General features: G+C 43.8%; 1 protein-coding gene across 9 annotated transcripts in view; it reads left to right on the top strand.

Moving 5' to 3' along the window:
* The window catches only part of TANK (TRAF family member associated NFKB activator), a 50754-nt gene that overhangs the window by 5710 nt on the left and 25592 nt on the right, over positions 1–19452 (top strand). For 3 of the 9 annotated variants that reach the window (XM_072121897.1, XM_072121894.1, XM_072121888.1), the window contains exons 1-2: positions 12528–12667; positions 14532–14638. The gene's annotated coding sequence lies outside the window, so the exon portion shown is untranslated. Of the gene's footprint in view, positions 1–12527; positions 12668–14531; positions 14639–19452 lie in introns of those variants that run through there. The other 6 variants (XM_072121896.1, XM_072121891.1, XM_072121895.1 and 3 more) reach the window with 3 other exon arrangements.

The raw sequence follows: 19452 nt of genomic DNA, 5'->3' as shown, positions 1-19452 counted from the left end.
CTATCTATAGGGAGGTTGTGCAGCACTGTATATAGGGCAGCGGTGCCACACTGTTTATAGTGCTGCAGTGACGCGCTGCACATAGGGCAGGGGTGCCGTGCTGTCTATAAGGCAGGGGTGTCATGCTGTCTATAGGGCAGGGGTGGCGCTGTTCTAGGTGAAACTTCATCCCACCATTGTGCCTTTTCTCCCCACTGTCTTTGGGGCACTATGCAGTTATTTGGGATGGGTTATGGTCCCATGGAGGTGCCCTTCAATTGTCAAGTTGAGAAAATGTATATACGTCTGCATCTGCAACGTGTCAGCTTGGTGATGTCAAATCCTAAATACCTTTTTCCATCCTGCTCCAATTTTGATGTTTAGGTAAGAAATGTGTGACGTGACCTAACTGCTTACACATCTTTTACATTCTTGTTGTGGAAATTTAGAACTATTATGTTACCGTTTAAACAATATTTATGTTGCTAAGCAATATAATTGACACTTATATTGACTGACACGTAATTACATATTTTGCCTAATATATAAGCCCCTTTAAGTAGCGACTTTAACATAGTTTTGATCCGTTAACACAATTTTTCGGAACAATTTCTTAATTCCATGCAGCCTGTGCCAGATGCTGTGTGAGACAATAATGATTTTTTTGTTTTGCATTTTGGGAAGGCATCTTATCGCCTATACACTGGAGAGAAAATAAGTTGTTAAGCTGTAGTGTTTTAACCGTATAAAAATAGGGGTTCATTGTAACCCATAATTGAATGGAACCAAGGTTTTTACAGGCAAAGTGCAATAGTATTCATCTCTATAGGGCTTCTAGACATAGATGTTACAGCATAGTAAAGCTACCTGCCCTAACCCTTCACTCTCTCTGACCACTCTTTGCCTGACCCCTGCTGCTACGCACTATTGCACTCTGATACATCTGAACCCGCTGTTACCAACATTGGGATTACTCTGAGAAGTAAAAGCCTTGGGTCTCTGAAGCAGAAAAGTCCAGGTCCTTTAGGAGTCGAGTCCCATAGTCTCATTGCTCTTACCAGTGTCGGACTGGCCCACCAGAGTACCAGAGGATCCTCCGGTGGGCCCTGGCTCAACCCAATACTGAACCCCAGGGGTCCATCAGAAAACACCACAATTCGGAGGCCTCTAGAGTATATTTCCTGTGGGATAATGAAGAGTGGGCCCCCAAATTGATTTTTTTCTGGTGGGCCTAAGGAAACCCAGCCCGACACTGGCTCTTACAGTAAAGATCTACTAACCTTCTATAGGTCTAATGGTGTCATAATAATAATTCTCAGTATGAGTCAGTGAGATATCTTCTTTAAAACCCCAAGATGTTGTATGATATCCCAAGTATAGTGGTGGTGCCTTAGAATTGAGCACCAGAACCCACAGTCACTACCTACAGGCTATGTACACCCTGTTGGCAATTTATTTTTGTTTTTACAAAATTGAATAATACTATATAAAGGACTACAAATTATTCCCCTAAAAGGTTTTCCTTAAAACATTTCATAGCTGTTTCTCTTAAAGATGCATTTTTTTTGGTTTGTTTTTCTTTTGCAGCTTAGCACCTACTGCAATCTATAAACTGTTCCTGTAATCAGCAGCCCCTAGACAACTGCCTACAGTGTCTACCCCTGCGCTGATACTTTGTATAAATAAGATCTTGTTGCATGGATCAGATTTTTTTAGTTTAAGGTGGTGGTCCACTATCAGTAAATAAATGTTCTTGTTTGTTTAACTTCTGTGGATGTAAAGCAGTCCCTGATCATGTGATGTCACACAGGTGCACAGCTCATTATATCCCTGATCATCTGATGTCACACAGGTGCACAGCCCATTATATCCCTGATCATGTGATGTCACACAGGTGCACGGCTCGTTAAATCCCTGGTCATGTAATGTCACACAGGTGCACAGCTCGTTAAATCCTTGGTCATGTGATGTCACACAGGTGCACTATTCGTTATATCCCCAGTCATATAGTGTCACACAGGTGCACAACTCATTATATCGCCAGTCATGTAATGTCACACAGGTGCACTTCTTGTTATATTCCTGGTGATGTCATGTAGCACAGGTGCATGGCTAGTTATATCCCTGGTCATGTGATGTCACACAGGTGCATGGTTCGTTATATCCCTAGTCATGTCGCACAGGTGCACAGCTCATTCTATCCCTGGTCATGTGATGTTAGACAGGTGCACGGCTTGTTATATCCCTGGTCATGTGATGTCACACAGGTGCACGGCTTATTAGTATCACAGAGAGATCAAAGCTATATGATATAATGAGCCGTACACCTGTGTGACATCACATGACCAGTGAGATAATGAGCCGTGCACCTGTGTGACATCACACAGGGACTGTTTTTTATACACATGAAGTAAACAATGAATCTTCCTGTTGAATGTCAGCAAGCAGAGATCTAGAGAACAATAGGAATTAGTACAGAAAGTATATTGGAAACTTGTAGAACTTTCATTACACAAATACCCAATCATTTGCTAAAAATGGACAACCCCTTTAAGTTTTTATGGATTTCAAATTGCATTCACACCAACTAATGTTAAGCTAAATCTATATTAACAATATTGAGCTGTTAGAAAGGAGAAGATTTCTATTTCTCCTTGTATCTGTCAGTGTGCAGTGACAGTGCAGTATACAGCCGGGCGACATCCTCCAGACCCCCACCCGCTGCCATCTGCCCACACAGTCTCTGTGGTTAGATGGATAACTGACAGTCGCTATCACAAGACACCAGTCCCTTCCTCATTTATCATTACATATTTGTCTCGAATATATCATTGTCCATGAAAGAAAGTTACAAAATGTTAATCCTCCTTCTATTGTTTACAGAATACATTTTTAACCCCTTACTTTGCTAGGTTACTCGATTTTATTGTTGTTATTGATTTTATTGTTGATATTGATTATTGATGGTCAGTGTAACATGCAGCAGTGTGAATGGGCACTAGCTGAGCAGACACTTCATGATTCCCCTGTGTTGTGAGAAGTTCTGTGCTGACAATGTGCTTAGATTATCAGGATACAGGGTTTAGCTACACTTTTATATTTAGTTTCAAAACATTCTGCTAATATCTCACACATAGAAAAAAGAGAGATGAGAGGTCAGAGTCATGAGATATAAGACACAATAACACACACAGCTGTCCTATCTTACCTATAAGACAAGCAATCATCACTGATATGCTCCCCCTTCCCTCGGATCCAGAGCTTATCTTTTCTATAGAGCTTCTGCTGGAGAGGGAAGTGCCTGTGTCTGTAGAGCTGCTGCTGGAGAGGAAGTGTCTGTGTCTGTAGAGCTGCTGCTGGAAGGGAAGTGCCAGTGTCTGTAGAGTTGCTAATGAACAGGAAGTGCCTGTCTCTGTAGAGTTGCTGCTGGAGAGGAAGTGCCTGTGTCTGTAGAGCTGCTGCTGGAGAGGAAGTGCTTGTGTCTGTAGAGCTGCTGCTGGAAGGGAAGTGCCTGTGTCTGTAGAGCTGCTGCTGGACAGGAGGTGCCTGTCTCTTTAGAGCTGCTGCTGGAGAGGAAGTGTCTGTGTCTGTAGAGCTGCTGCTGGGCAGGAGGTGCCTGTGTCTGTAGAGCTGCTGCTGGAGAGGAAGTGCCTGTGTCTGTAGAGCTGCTACTGGACAAATAGTGTCTGTGTCTGTAGAGCTGCTGCTGGACAGGAGGTGCCTGTGTCTGTAGAGCTGCTGCTGGAGAGGAAATGCCTGTCTCTGTAGAGGTGCTGCTGGAGAGGAAGTGCCTGTGTCTGTAGAGCTGCTGCTGGACAGGAGGTGCCTGTGTCTGTAGAGCTGCTACTGGAGAAATAGTGCCTGTGTCTGTAGAGCTGCTGCTGGAGAGGAAGTGCCTGTCTCTGTAGAGGTGCTGCTGGAGAGGAAGTGCCTGTGTCTGTAGAGCTGCTGCTGGAGAGGAAGTGCCTGTGTCTGTAGAGCTGCTACTGGACAAATAGTGTCTGTGTCTGTAGAGCTGCTGCTGGACAGGAGGTGCCTGTGTCTGTAGAGCTGCTGCTGGAGAGGAAGTGCCTGTCTCTGTAGAGGTGCTGCTGGAGAGGAAGTGCCTGTGTCTGTAGAGATGTTGCTGGACAGGAGGTGCCTGTGTCTGTAGAGCTGCTACTGGACAAATAGTGCCTGTGTCTGTAGAGCTGCTGCTGGAGAGGAAGTGCCTGTCTCTGTAGAGGTGCTGCTGGAGAGGAAGTGCCTGTGTCTGTAGAGCTGCTGCTCTAGAGGAAGTGCCTGTGTCTGTAGAGCTGCTACTGGACAAATAGTGCCTGTGTCTGTAGAGCTGCTGCTGGAGAGGAAGTGCCTGTGTCTGTAGAGCTGCTACTGGACAAATAGTGCCTGTGTCTGTAGAGCTGCTGCTGGACAGGAGGTGACTGTGTCTGTAGGGCTGCTGCTGGAGAGGAAGTGCCTGTCTTTGTAGAGCTGCTGCTGGAGAGGAAGTGCCTGTGTCTGTAGAGCTGCTGCTGGACAGGAGGTGCCTGTGTCTGTAGAGCTGCTACTGGACAAATAGTGCCTGTGTCTGTAGTGCTTTCTGCTTCCTGCCCCTCCTCCTGCAGTACAAAATCCTGCTTATAGTCAGGAGTTTATGGTCGTATCCAGGGATAACCAAAATGTAAACACTAAGACTGATAGAGAATTATATCTGTGAAAAGTTAGATTTTTGTTAATAACAGTGAATTTTGTTATTCTGAGTATATTTAAAAATACCCCTTTAAGAAGGAAATTATAATATTGAGATTCTCAAAACGGAGATGTCAGAGAAGATCTAAGGCAGTAGTGGAATTTTGCTTATTATATGCGAGTCCTGTGCTCAATCTGTGGCTTTGTTCTGTTCTCAGCAAGGGGTGTACACAGAACACATGATAAACCAGGGACATAACTCATAGACCCAGGCACCGGGACTGGGGTATTCTTCTTATATTTGTTATTCATGGCCTCCGTCCTTCTAAAATCAACTTTTAAAATTATCTTAGAATACTAGAGGGACTATGCCTCTGTTATCAGAGCCCTTCCATGTTGTGGCATCACAGGCTGTCACTTCAGCTGAGATAAAAGGAAATTAATGGAGGAGGATTAAACGGAGACATATTGCTGCCCAGTGTAACAACAGCTTGTGAAGCCAGAGCACAGAGGGATTCTGTAACACAACCAAAGCACTTCTGGCTTACTAGCATAATTTGCCTGTGAGCTGCAGTACAGAGGAGCTCTGGTAATCCCCCAGGGCCCTTATGATCATTAGCATAATTATAACACCCCCAGAAACCCCTCAGACTCATTAGCATACTTTCAAAAGTTGATTTTAGAAGGAAGGCGACCCTCCAATTTTACCACCAAAAACTGGGAAAATCTATTGACTCGAGTATAAGCCGAGGGTGGAAAATGCATTGGTCTCAGCCTCCCAGTACATAGCCATCCAGCCCCCAGTAGTACATAGCCAGCCAGCCTCCCTGAAGTATACAGCCTGCGGTGACGTCATCAGCGGCGACACTGCCGCGTGATATTGTGTGCCAGCCGGCAGATCACGTGGACGCGTATCTGACGAGATGATACAACACAGAGAAGAGAGAAGACCGGACACCAGACGCGGGGAAGACAGAAGAGGAGCCGCCGACCATCGGGCCTCCGGAGGGTGAGTATGGAAGTTTTTTGTTTTTTATTGACTCGTGTATAAGCAGAGGGGAGGTTTTTCAGAACATTTTTTGTGCTGAAAAACTCGGCTTATACACGAGTATATACGGTAACTAAAATAAGAAGATTCCCACAGTCACGGTGCCTGGATCTTTGAGAAAGTTTATGGCACTTGAAGGAAAATTTACTATAAAGGGCCCTGTAGTTAATTTCAGATTTTTGTGCGATTGAACACAGTATTGCTTGCATTTTGGAATATGTGACTTTATAAATATGGTTTTCTGTCTAAATGCCATGAATTTCAATGTATTGATTTCCTAAAAAAAACTATTTCAAATTCAGTGACTGGTGATGCACTGCCTGCAGCCACCACTAGGGGAACTCAGCTCATTGGAATATACAATAGCTTGCTGTAGAGCTCAATAGCTTCTCTGTGCGGTCATCTGCCCTTTGTGGCAGATGTGGGTACACCAGGTAGTTGGAGTTCCATGTCTTTCATCCAAAGGCGCAATGGTCATGGTTGTCGTCTATCGTCATGAAAGGTGCACAATTGTCTTCCAGTTTAGCCTATGACAATATATGATATATATTGCAGCTTACAGTTTACGAGGATGAGGGGGTGACACAAGAGCTTACAGTCTATGAGGATGAGGGGTGACACAAGAGCTTACAGTCTATGAGGATGAGGGGGGCCACAAGAGCTTGCAGTCTATGAGGATGAGGAGGTGACACAAGAGCTTACAGTCTATGAGGATGAGGGGGTGACACAAGAGCTTACAGTCTATGAGGATGAGGAGGTGACACAAGAGCTTACAGTCTATGAGGATGAGGGGTAACACAAGAGCTTACAGACTATGAGGATGAGGGGGTGACACAAGAGCTTACAGTCTATGAGGATGAGGGTGTGACACAAGAGCTTACAGTCTATGAGGATGAGGGTGTGACACAAGAGCTTACAGTCTATGAGGATGAGGGGGTGACACAAGAGCTTACAGTCTATGAGGATGAGGGGGTGACACAAGAGCTTACAGTCTATGAGGATGAGGAGGTGACACAAGAGCTTACAGTCTATGAGGATGAGGAGGTGACACAAGAGCTTACAGTCTATGAGGATGAGGGTGTGACACAAGAGCTTACAGTCTATGAGGATGAGGAGGTGACACAAGAGCTTACAGTCTGTGAGGATGAGGGGGTGACACAAGAGCTTACAGTCTATGAGGATGAGGGGGTGACACAAGAGCTTACAGTCTATGATGATGAGGGGTGACATGAGAGCTTACAGTCTATGAGGATGAGGGGGTGACACAAGAGCTTACAGTCTATGAGGATGAAGGGGGTGACACAAGAGCTTACAGTCTATGAGGATGGGGGTGACACATGAGCTTGCAGTCTATGAGGATGAGGGGGCGACACATGAGCTTACAGTCTATGAGGATGAGGAGGTGACACATGAGCTTACAGTCTATGAGGATGAGGGGGTGACACAAGAGCTTACAGTCTATGAGGATGAGGAGGTGACACATGAGCTTACAGTCTATGAGGATGAGGGGGTGACACAAGAGCTTACAGTCTATGAGGATGGGGGTGACACATGAGCTTGCAGTCTATGAGGATGAGGGGGCGACACATGAGCTTACAGTCTATGAGGATGAGGAGGTGACACATGAGCTTACAGTCTATAAGGATGAGGGGTGACACAAGAGCTTACAGTCTATGAGGATGAGGGGGTGACACATGAGCCTACAGTCTATAAGGATGAGGGGTGACACAAGAGCTTACAGTCTATGAGGATGAGGGGTGACACAAGAGCTTACAGTCTATGAGGATGAGGGGTGACACAAGCGCTTACAGTCTATGAGGATGAGGGGTGACACAAGAGCTTACAGTCTATGAGGATGAGGAGGTGACACAAGAGCTTACAGTCTATGAGAACGGCACAGGCAGCACGGTGGCTGAGTGAGTAGCACATCTGCCTTGCAGCACTGGAGTCCTGAGTTCGATTCCTACCCAGGTCAACATCTGCAAAGAGTTTGTATGTTCTCTCTGTGTTTGCATGGGTTTCCCCCGGGTACTCCAGTTTCCTCCCACACTCCAAAACATACTGTTAGGTTGTTTAGATTGTGAGCCCCATGGAGACAGGGACCAGTTTGACATGCTTTGTGCAGCGCTGCGTAATCTGTGTGCGCTATATAAATAAAGAATTATTATTATTATGAGGATGAAGGGGTGACACAAGAGCTTACAGTCTATGAGGATGAGGGGGTGACACAAGAGCTTACAGTTTACGAGGATGAGGGGGTGACACAAGAGCTTACAGTCTATGAGGATGAGGGGGTGACACAAGAGCTTACAGTCTATGAGGATGAGGGGATGACACAAGAGCTTACAGTCTATGAGGATGAGGGGGTGACACAAGAGCTTACAGTCTACACAAGAGCTTACAGTCTATAAGGATGAGGGGGTGATACAAGAGCTTACAGTCTATAAGGATGAGGGGTGATACAAGAGCTTACAGTCTATTATTATTATTATTATTATCTGCTCTGCAGTCTCTTCATTATTACAGTTTACTGCTCTGGGGTCTCCGTTTTTATTATTGTCTGGGGTCTCTTACATTATCATCTGTGGTTAAGGTCTCCTTCATTATTATTTGTTTGGTCTGGTTTGGGTAAATTTTATCGTATAAATGCAGTACTTGGTTTCTCGGGTGGTATTAGGTCCTGCACTGTGATGTTTATAAAATCTGGGGTGGCATTTTGTGCTGTACTATGGCATTTATTGCATCTATGGTGGTTGCTAGTGTGGCCCCTTGAAGTTGAGCGGTGTGACAATGTGGCTCTCAGACTGACGACGATTGTACACCCCCGCGCTACAAGAAGCTACAAGAATGTAAATTTCCTTATGTACAGATATAATGTAGTGTGAACAGAGCCTTAGTAGTAGATCCAGAACTAGACGGATTTGCAGTTGCAGGGATATAGGATATCTGTCTTGAAGATCATATTGGGTGTCACCCATCTATATCAATAACTGGATGATTGTATGTTCTTACCATCATGAGACATATTTCATCTGTACAGGAATTAGTTATCTCTGAGGTCTAGAACCGTCGTCTGTGGATGAAGACAGTCCCGTCAATGTCAGATGAAAGATGGCTGCTACCACTATTTGTAGGTGTACACCACAACCTCCAACAAACAGGAGGGTGAAACATCCTCAAAAGTCCTGACAATGATGGGGGTTGCTACTCCCTGTTTGTAAACGTTGATTTTGTTCTCTGCGAGGCCGGAGTAGTGATACATTGGCATCATCTCTGGAGTCTTGTGGCTGATGTTGTATCCACATCTGGTCTCAGACTCACGGGGGTGCTGGTTGGTACTGACCTGCTCCTCCTGCATGAGCTCATCGCTAGATGCTAATCTGCAGGATATCCATTATCATCGCTGCCGCTTAGTTTCTCTTTTCAAACAAATTTTTTTTTCTACAATTTAATTGAATTCATTTTAATGTAATCAATATAAATAAATATTTACATTTGTATAATTTTTTTTAAACAGGTTTATTATTTTTGACCTGGTTTTTTTTTCATTTCTTTTTTTTTCTTTGCTTTCATCTCTTCTTTTTTTTCCAACTTTTCTTAAATTTGTGTTCCTTTACATGATCTTTTAGGTGTTCTCTCGGTTTACTTCATCCCCTCCCTTAACTGGGTTTTCCTGGAATTTTGGAAAACCCCTTGGGGGCCAGGGGTACGGGAATAAGGCAAATGAACTTACCTTGCTTCGAATCTTGTTTCTAAAAGGAAGTCTACCATTTGCTTTTCTGCATTATGAACCAAACATACTGTGAGAATGCTGTAGTTGCACTGATGCAGAAACATATCTTGTTTAATGTGCAAACTGAATGGTTTTGCTGAAAAAACAATTATGATAATGAGGCTCTGTCGCTCCTGTGGCTTCCCTGGTGCTTCTCCTATTACAGTAATTATGCACTGCTCCAGAACTTGTCCTGCCCAGCGTAAGCCGAGAATACGTTATCACTGTCTTGTCCCTGACAGGCAGAAGTAATCAATCGCTGCATCATCCTTCAGCCGCTGCGTATGAATCATCCAGCTCAGGTTGATTAGTCCTGTCTGGACAGTTCAGGCAGCTCCTGTGTATGTGGAACTAATGTGTTATGTACTGCAGCCAGTCTGCACCCAGCTTAGCCAAAGACCTGAATTTTATAATTGTTTTTGGAGCAAAACCACTCGAATTAGGGATTAAACAAGATATGTTTCTGTATCAGTGTCGCTACAGCATTCTCAAGGTATGTTTGGTTCACAATGCATAAAAACAATAACTAGATTTCCTTTAAGTTGTACTGTTTCTTCTCTTTCTTGCCTGCTGTGCCCAGAAGTGGCGGGATGTCACAGGACATGCTCTGGCCAATCTATGTCCTTCTCTGATCCTCCGCAGAGACAGTGATACCCACAGTCTGAGGATTGTCCCATGACCACCCACCACTTCCGGCTGCGAGTCAGAGGAGGGTAAAAGCACTTTACTTTTTTGTGCCCATCCAACCACCCCACAAGGGGTGTTCCAGAATTCCTGACCATACAATATCACCAGCTTTTCACTATACACATGCACACTCGGTTAGTGAATTGGACCATGTAATGAATTGGACCATGCTAACTCTCAGACCACAATAGCCTCGGGCAGTTGCATATGCCCGATCCCTACCTCCCCTGACCATAAGGGTATACTTACTGTAGGATGGTCGTATCGTCAAAAGGGTTGATATTTTGTTCTTCATTTTGTCACAGATCCAATGGAGGGGATTTCTCAGAACTCTGTTGAGTCTGACGTGTTTTTGCATATGTGTCTGTTGGTTTTTTTGTGCCTTTTTTTTAAGTTACACAAAATTTTTCTGTAACCCCCTTCTAAACTTTTGCCTATTCCTGTTCGGGACTCGAGTTAATTTGCGCCAAAATTGTTCCAATTTTAAAATTTTCACATCTGGATTTAACTCCTTGGTTCACCATGACGTTCCCCAAGGTCATGGCGAGGCAGTGAGTGTATAAAGAGGGGGTGGGATGTTTGCTGCATAATGCAAGAAACACCCACTGATAACACCCGTGTCCAGTGCTAGCACCCATCGCGATGCCAGATGGTCAACCAACACCTCCCCCCATGACATCATGGGGGCGTAGATCTGTTGATGTGACAGTGAGGAATCTATGTGAGACTCCCCGTCATGTCATTCAGCACAATCTATAATAGTTTCTCTGTGGCACACTGTTATAGGTCAGTGAGAAAATCCCCATATACTGCAATACAGTATCAGACCCTCCTGATAGATCTGGCAACTGCCAGGGCACGGGAGCACCATCATACACTGGCGCAGTTAGATCCTTCTGTTTAATATCAACTAAAATTATGCTAATAAGCAGGAAGGGCTCTGGGTGGTGATACCAGAGCCCCTAGGCTTGTAGCTTCACAGGCTGTTACACTGTCGACCCTTCTCCCTCTGCTCTTGCCCAGTACTCCCCCCTCACTTTGCCTCATGCAATCTCATAGCAGATGAAGAAGTATCAGTACACAGTGTGAGGGGCATGTGCTCCTGCACAGTGTAACAGCCTGTGAAGCTGCAGCACGGAGGGGCCCTGGTAACACCCCCAAAAGCCATTCAGGCTCAATAGTATTATTTAATAGTTGATTTTAGAAGGAAGAAAGCCATGGATAACCTATATAAGAAGATTACCACAGTCATGGTGCCTGGATCTATGAGTAAGTGTCCCTGTTTTCATTGTAGTCACATTCTATTCCTGGACCTTGGAAGTCAGAGTTCACAATTTATAGGTCCCTTCTAAGACAGAACTGTCACAATATTTAAGGTAGTAAGGTAATCCTGACATAGATTGTAAGCTCTTGTGAGCAGTGCCCTCACTCCATATTGCTTTCTCCCAGACAAAGGCAGAAGTGTGAGTCGGGTGAGCAGTCCCAGGTGATCCATTTGGATTTGATATGATATTTACCCTGTTTGTGCCTTCTTTTTAGGTTTTGGTACATGTATTTGATAAACCAGAGGGATATATGATGTATGAATTTATCGCTCTTCAATTTTCTGCTGCGTACGGCCAATTTTCAGTGAATGTTTTTCATGGACCTCTGTGTCTTATGACATACGATGTTGTACATATAATAAAGTTTGGGACTTTTTATATTTCTGCAGTACTTTCCTGTAATTTTTACATGTTACTGCTTGTGTAATATCTTATTATACGGCCCATGATCTGTACAGTGCTGTGGCATATGATGGCGCTATGCAAAAATAGATCTATTCATATTATTACAATTCTGCCTTGCAGCGCTGGGGTCCTGGGTTCAATTCCCATCCAGGTCAAAATCTGCAAAGAGTTTGTATGTTCTCTATGTGTTTGCGTGAGTTTCCTCCGGGTCCTCCAGTTTCCTCCCACGCTCCAAAACATACTTGTAAGTTGATTAGATTGTGAGCCCCATAGGGACAGGGACCGATTTGGCAAGTTCTGTACAGCGCTGCGTAATTTGTGTGATCTATATAAATAAAGAATTATTATTATTACAATGAGGTTTGTTTTGTAAAGCACCAAGATATTCTGTAGCGCTTTACAGTTAGGTAAGAAAAAGAGTAACAAATAAGTAACAAATAATAATGAAACAAATCAAATCAACAAAGAATGCGAGGACCTTGTGTCCCGGGTCCTGGGGCGGCTCATACTTTGAGGATGGTGAATGTTACACAACACAAGGGCTTTCTCTGTGTGTGTTCACATGTGCAGTGTAAGCGTGTGCAAAGGGGGTGTTCCTGCTGACGTGAGGGGGAGCGTGGCTCAGCTTTCACTCAGTTTCCTCTTCCCATTGAAACTTACAAGTTGTATTACTTCATCTCATCTGCATAGGGGGCAGGTCTGGTCTGTACCTCCTATGTGTCTACCCTTCCTACTGTGTCCTAGGCAGAAAGTTGCTTCCGTATTAGTGCCAAGTCTACACCGGTGAGTAATGGGGGGGCTTAGAGCTGATCTTTGGGGGAATGTTAGTTCATTACTTCTCTCTATACTTAGTTTCGGCTTCGGAGACTATGTACTTTCACAGCTCTGCTACATTGTTTCGGTATTCCTCAGCTTTGCTTGTATGGCGGTGTCTTATGAAGAATCGTTTATTGATGTTGAAAGTAACACTCAGGAAACAAATTTGGCGTGGGCTTGGGGGCGAGTTGTCGCCCACATATGGGCTGCACCGTACTTCTTCCTCTGTGCTGGACAGGCTTGGGCAGAGCTACATGTAGATACGAGCTACAACCCAGCCAGTGAGCTGGCACATCAGGGCACATGCATACATGTGTCATACAGGGGCTCAGGTGTGTAGAAGCCCATGGGCATAGAGACGCAGAATGGCCGGGTACTCCAACAGAAGGATCAGGTGTAATGCCAAATCATTTATTCTCAGGGGATGGAAGTGGTACCAGATGTGCCAACCAGAAGCTTTCACCTCTCTCCCCATTAAATGTGCTTGCATCTATAAATGAGCCAGGCATGCAAGTAGTCACGGTTTGGGCAGTATCCCACAGCCTAAGCCTGCTAGGGGTACCTAAACCACCCACCAAATTTTATACTGAGAAGGACCTTCCCCCATGAAATCCTCGAACATCTGTTTCTGTTCTGAATACACATATACACAAGAGCCATTTCAAGACATTTGAAGGTCCTCCAAAGGTCCTGAAACCACAGATTGAAAGCAGCAGAAGGAACACATCCTCCATTCCCCAAGAAGCTTGAATCTAGAACTGTATGTACAGGGCCCCAAAATAAAACTATTGTAAGAGGCTCCTTTATAATAACACTTTGTAGTTACACACAGTAGTGTGGTAAGTATCTGTAATATGGGGCTAAATATAGGAGAATTTTATAGACAGATGATAGGGAGATTGATGATAGATATATAGATTTATAGATGTAGAAATATAAAGTAGATTATATATAGATAGCTAGATGATAGATAAGATGAGAGATAGATGCAGTAGGAGAGAGATTCAGCAGCACTCCTAGGAATCCAAACATAAATTATTAAGTGGTCTTCTTTATTCCATATTGTCAGTATATAGTGACGTTTCACTATAAGCCTTTTTCAAGCCTTTTTAGAGGAGCAATACATCCTCCGCACACATAAGTCCACATGCAAGGGGCCCCTTTAGGACAAGGGCCCTGGCAAAATGCCCAGTTTGCCTTTCCCTAACGTAGGCCCTGCGTATGTAGGAAATTAATTTCAGACTTATACTATTCATACAGCCCAGGGCTCATGGCAGTCTTAATACACCCCTAAGCAGCACCATACACCGTTCAGTGGTTGAACTTGTTATTGCAACTTCATCTCATTCATGTCAATGTGACTGAGCTGTAGCAAGTGTAAGAAAAAGTGTTTGATCATCAGGGGTGTAAAATGCTAGACCCCCGCCGGTCTGATAGTGATGACCTATCCTAAGGACAAGTCACAATCATCGATATCTTGGAAAACCCCAATAAAGCACTTTCCCCATCAAAATATAATCCAAACACTGGGACTATCCATGACTGGGAAAACAGGGGAACATAACTGGTGACCAGATTTCTATGCACTTCTATGGAGCTTCATTACCATCCTAGCAGTCCCATTGAGGTGAATGGAAGGGAGGTCATACATGTGCATCATACACAGGGAAGATACAGGGGAACTTTTGGTTCTTTTTCCAAATTGTTGTCATTATAGCGATAAATCCTTGAATAATACAATCCTGGATCAGATTATTTTGGTCCCGGATCAGAAGACTTTGCAAAAACTTACCCCAAATTCAATGGTTTTCTCTTTTTTTTTTTTTTGTAGACTGTGATGAATTTTGTATTTAAGAAAAATTAAAGGAGGAATAAAACACAAGTGAAGACTATTCCTGGAGAAGCTGGAGCTCAGGTCTGTTGTTTTTACTGGATCAGGTAAATTTTGCTATAGAGTAACCTCATAGTAAATCCCCATCATTGACCATGTAGTTGATCAAAATTCTGTATTAGGAGAGGTAATGTGTCCACTCTTTGAAGATCTATTTATATTTTTAATGACATTTTTGGATAAACTGAAGTTAATGTTAATGATCATACATTACTTAACTTATAATAATCTTGAGTAATCTTGGGTTTGGCTTATGTCATCAGCAGGAGGTGTTAGGTAGCTTCATTCTATAGCGTATATCTACTGGAGGAGGAGGGAAATGAAATGTGTGATTCATAAAAGGAAATGATCTCTGCTCATAAGGCCACAATCCCAGGACATTTCAAAAACATCTCAAAGTCCAGATCACATAAATGGGACTTTAAGTCCGTGAGAATCTCCTGCTTTTACAAAGTTCTTATGTGCTCCACAAGCTTCCTAGGCAGGCTTTAACTGCTCCAGAGATCAAGCAGAAGACATCCAAATTTGGAGGCTACTAAAGAGAGTCTGCTTCCTAAAGGTTGTTGGAGGGTACATACCTGGAATCATTTTATATGGGAAGGGGTCCAAGAACCCCAATACAAAATGCAGCCGCAATAATGTAAGCAACTATCCTTTAGACACCTTCAATCATTCTGTGAAGTCTATAATTGTTGGTCCTACCAACATGCATGGAGATATTCAGACCTAGCCTCACAATTTAGTAGGACCCAAAGCCCCTTGTCCCAATCGCACCTTGAAAGATACAAATATGGAATATCCTTTCAGCACAAGGACATGTCTACACCTTATAGTGTGGTGTGGTAAAATAGAAATGAGTATAGGCTTCACAGTCCTCTCCGAATGGAGGTGGAACATACAAGTAAGACAAGACATAAGCATCACCACCAGAAGAGGTTCACTAGATTAGTTTGGACACAGTGATCAGAAGGGGCATAACGTGTCCATTTTTTGTAGGAGGAGACTAGTACTTTAAACAACACGTTATAGATATGAACATTAAGGTTCAAGTTCAAGTTACGCCTCTGACCTCAGCAATGCTGAGGGTTCCAGGAGGACATCAGGCAAGGTTCTCAATCTAAAAGGAGCTTATAAAGTCGGACCAGTAATTTGATAATGATGAACCGTGCTTAATATAGATTATTAATATCAGATTTAGGGGGGCTGACACTAGCGCCAGGACTGTAACGTACAGAGAAGCGATCATGGGGATTGAAGTTCTGCTCCCACTCGTTGAGATGCCCCCATGGATTCCTTATATTTCCTGCAGGGGTACAGGAATGGAGCACTTCATTCTGTGCTATGCTATGCTTTAAGTAGTAAACCCTATGATAAACAGAGGGGAACCCTACTTGTAGGACCATATTTCATTATAGTATCCAGGATTTAGTACTGCAGTAATCACTGCTGCCCCTATTACCAGGCACAGCTCCATGACTAGTATAGTGGCTGTGTCTGATATTGCACGTCACTGAGATTCATTTAATACAACGAGGGTGGTAAGTATAAAGGGGCTTCAGTATTTGAATGGATGTCTTGGTGGCTACAGAAGCCTCAATGTGTAAGGAAGGAGCCAGTGATGTCAACATGGATTAGCTCACAGCATGTCCAGGCGTGATGCATTGTAGCAGATAGATCATGTCTGTACAGGCCTCTAGATATATAATGGGATTTCCTCATCTATATAGTAGATAATCATTACAGATCAGCAATTTTAAGCAAATCTGTACAGGAATCTCTTTGCAGTGGTCACATCAGGTCACTACAGATCAGCTCTTGCCCGTGATGAGAGCTAAGCTGCAGTGACTTCTTTCAGCCACTATACAAAGAATGGTGCTGTCTACTTTCTTTGTATCAGCAATGGAGAATAGTTGATCTGTGTGAGTGCTGGTTGTTGGACCCCACCAATCTGATACTGATGACCTGTCCTTAGGAGAGGTTTAGAATATTTTTAGCCCCAAAAAGACCTTTAACAAACTGTTTCTATTTACTGAAAGCAAGAAGAGATTTTAAAATAACACACATTACGAGTATACTGTATATTAGAAAGTGGTGTCACTGCCACATGACCATGAAAAGCAATGACTGGAAACTGTGTCCCTTTTTGTGGGAATTTACCCTCTGCCTTCCCTCTTCCTCATTCATGTTGTGTACAGGAGGTAAAAGTGAAAACATATTTTTCACTCTTCCTGGATTATAAGAGTGTTTTGTGGGAGTTTGTAATGTCACTTGTGCCGTGACGTGTGGGCGGTGTGTGACACTCCGTGGTCACATGTATAACTGACAATCTTTACATATGTGATATTCTTATTGATCTGTGTCCCTACACACGTAACGTAAAGATCCTGTGTTCCAAATCTGCAACAGAGCCCCATGTGCCACCCCTGCTCCGGCCCCCATGGGCTTTTCCAAAATTCCCAGAAAAACCCTTTAATTATAATGATGTTTCCTATATGGCAAAGGGAAAGCCAAATCAGGAAGGTGTTTTTCCCTACTATGGGTTAGTCAACACCAGCCTTATGTATTTGCCTTACAATAAACCCAGTAGGATTATAGATTGGACTTGACGGACCTGCTCCTCCTTTTTTCAGTGTTATGTATCATGATTGCTAACTTCTATACTGCCCTAGGGGATATCCAGCAGGTATTAAAGGGGTTTGTCCATGAAAGAAAGATATCAAATTTGAATTCCCTAGTGATGTTTACACAATATAGATAATTTTTGTAATTCTTTACTTTACCATTTTACTCACTTAGTGATGGCCAGTGTAATATTCCAGAGTGTGGACTATCTAAGCAGACACTTTATGATTCCTCTAGTGCTATGAGAGGTTGTGTGCTGACAATGTGCTTAGATTAGCAGGGTACAGGGTTTATTTACACTTTTATTTAGCTTCTGAACATTCACTAGTATCTGATACATAGAAAAAGGGAGATGAGACAGATCAGAGATGAGAGATGATGAGGTCCATGAGATGCATATAGCACCCAATGACGCACTTCAGCTTTGCTGCATCTGAGCTATAATAAACACTCTCACTGTCATTTACGGTCGGATCCCAGGGCAAACAAAATTGTATATGCAACATCCCCCACCGGAGCCTTGCCTTTTTCTTGAGGCCTAGAGACAGCCGGGGCCCGGAATACCTGAGTGGCTGGCGGTTGCGGCCTAGGCACGCTAGTGTCACAGTGCTTGGTATGGGGACCGGAGGGCTGTCCTACAGCCTGGCAGGTCTCCAGCAGGGTGGTGTTGGCAAGAAATGATGAGGGAGAGGCTGCTAGAGTAGTTCTCCCTGGGGCAACCCTTTGGAGTCTGGAGTATGAGTCTCTGTGTGGTGGACAAGGTGCCCGTGATGGTGACAGCCGTAGTAGCAGGGACCAGACGGAGGCAGACATTGAACAAAAGTAACTTACAGTTCTTTATTGGAACCGACAGGAACTGTAGGTAACTTGCCTTGACAAAAGGTAGCAGGCTGGGGCTGCAGTTGGAGATGGAACCACAGGGATAGATCTTCAGCCTGGATGCAAGGGTAGGCTGGGGGGTAGCTGTGTCCTAGTAGGATGCTTCAGCTTGTCCTGGGTTGCTTCAGATATCACCCTTGAAGGTAGGATGATACCCCTTTCTTTCACTAACTAACTCTTCAGAGCTGCTCAGGCAGTGAGCTGAGCTCTGGCTGCACTATCCAGACCCCTAGATTCACTCTGCTATTCTGCCTCTAGGACTTTCCTGACCAGGGGTTTTATTACTCCCACTGGTCAGGTGGTGGTTCCCCTACAATCGCATCCCAGCTCACAGATACAATATATAACACATGTGATTGGTCAACACAGATTACATCACATAAAGAATTAACTCCTGCCTTACCAGGCAGACTCTACCGCTGCAGTGTTCCCCTGTGTTATGTAGTGACCTGCTATGGGGTTGATCAGTAGGGCGTATTCGCAACAACCCCTCTGCCTTGCATCAGCAGGGGTGTTGCATATACACCAGGACTGATAGACAGGTTATATCTGTGAAATGCTGTATTTTTGTTAATAACAGTGAATTAGAGAATGTGTTATTTTGTTATCCTGAGTATATTTTTTGTCTTCATGGGAATACCCTTTTCAGGGGGATTTCCTTCAAATGACACTTATCTCCAGATAGGATAGAGGATGAAGGGTGTTTGACCACTGAGATTCATGACCACCTTTATGTGAATGGAGGGGTCCAGGAAATCCAGCAAATGGGAACCTCAGTTCTGACCATCTCTTGTACCTCCCTTAGATGGACACCTCACAATCAAGTGCTTGTTCCATATCCTTCGTAGAAGGGGATACCCAATACTCCCATTTTGTACAAATATATTAAAACCCACATAAGGAAATGCTTGTGTTTGTACAATCGGCACCTATTTTGAAGCCAAGTTGACAGAAAAATTCCCATAAAAACAGACCTGTTTGTCATCCCTTGACTGGTATACCTATGAAATGAGGGCATAGGGTACACTCAGACGTGTAAAATGGCAGACACTATAACATATCCACAGTAAATCTAAAGCTCAATCCACTGGCTTTGAATTAGGAGGTTATTAGAACAAGTAAGCCCTAAATTTAAAGGGATTTTTCCAAGTTTTTTCCAAGGGGATAACAATCTGAATGGTAGGGGCCCAGCAACTGGGACCCCCGCCGCTTACAGGAGCAATAACAGGCTTCATAGAGGCAAAACCCTCATGTATATGGAAAGAAGTCATTCTGCATACTGATTATTAAAAGAAAAATACAGTCTGTGCTGTTTAATGTATATGCGGCCTTGTAAACTGATGTATAGCGGCCATATTAG

The sequence above is a fragment of the Engystomops pustulosus genome, chromosome 8, assembly GCF_040894005.1.
Source record: "Engystomops pustulosus chromosome 8, aEngPut4.maternal, whole genome shotgun sequence".
In the NCBI taxonomy this organism is placed as follows: Eukaryota; Metazoa; Chordata; class Amphibia; order Anura; family Leptodactylidae; genus Engystomops; species Engystomops pustulosus.
The sequence above is the reverse complement of the archived record's forward strand: the minus strand, read 5'-3'. Positions and strand labels throughout refer to the sequence as shown.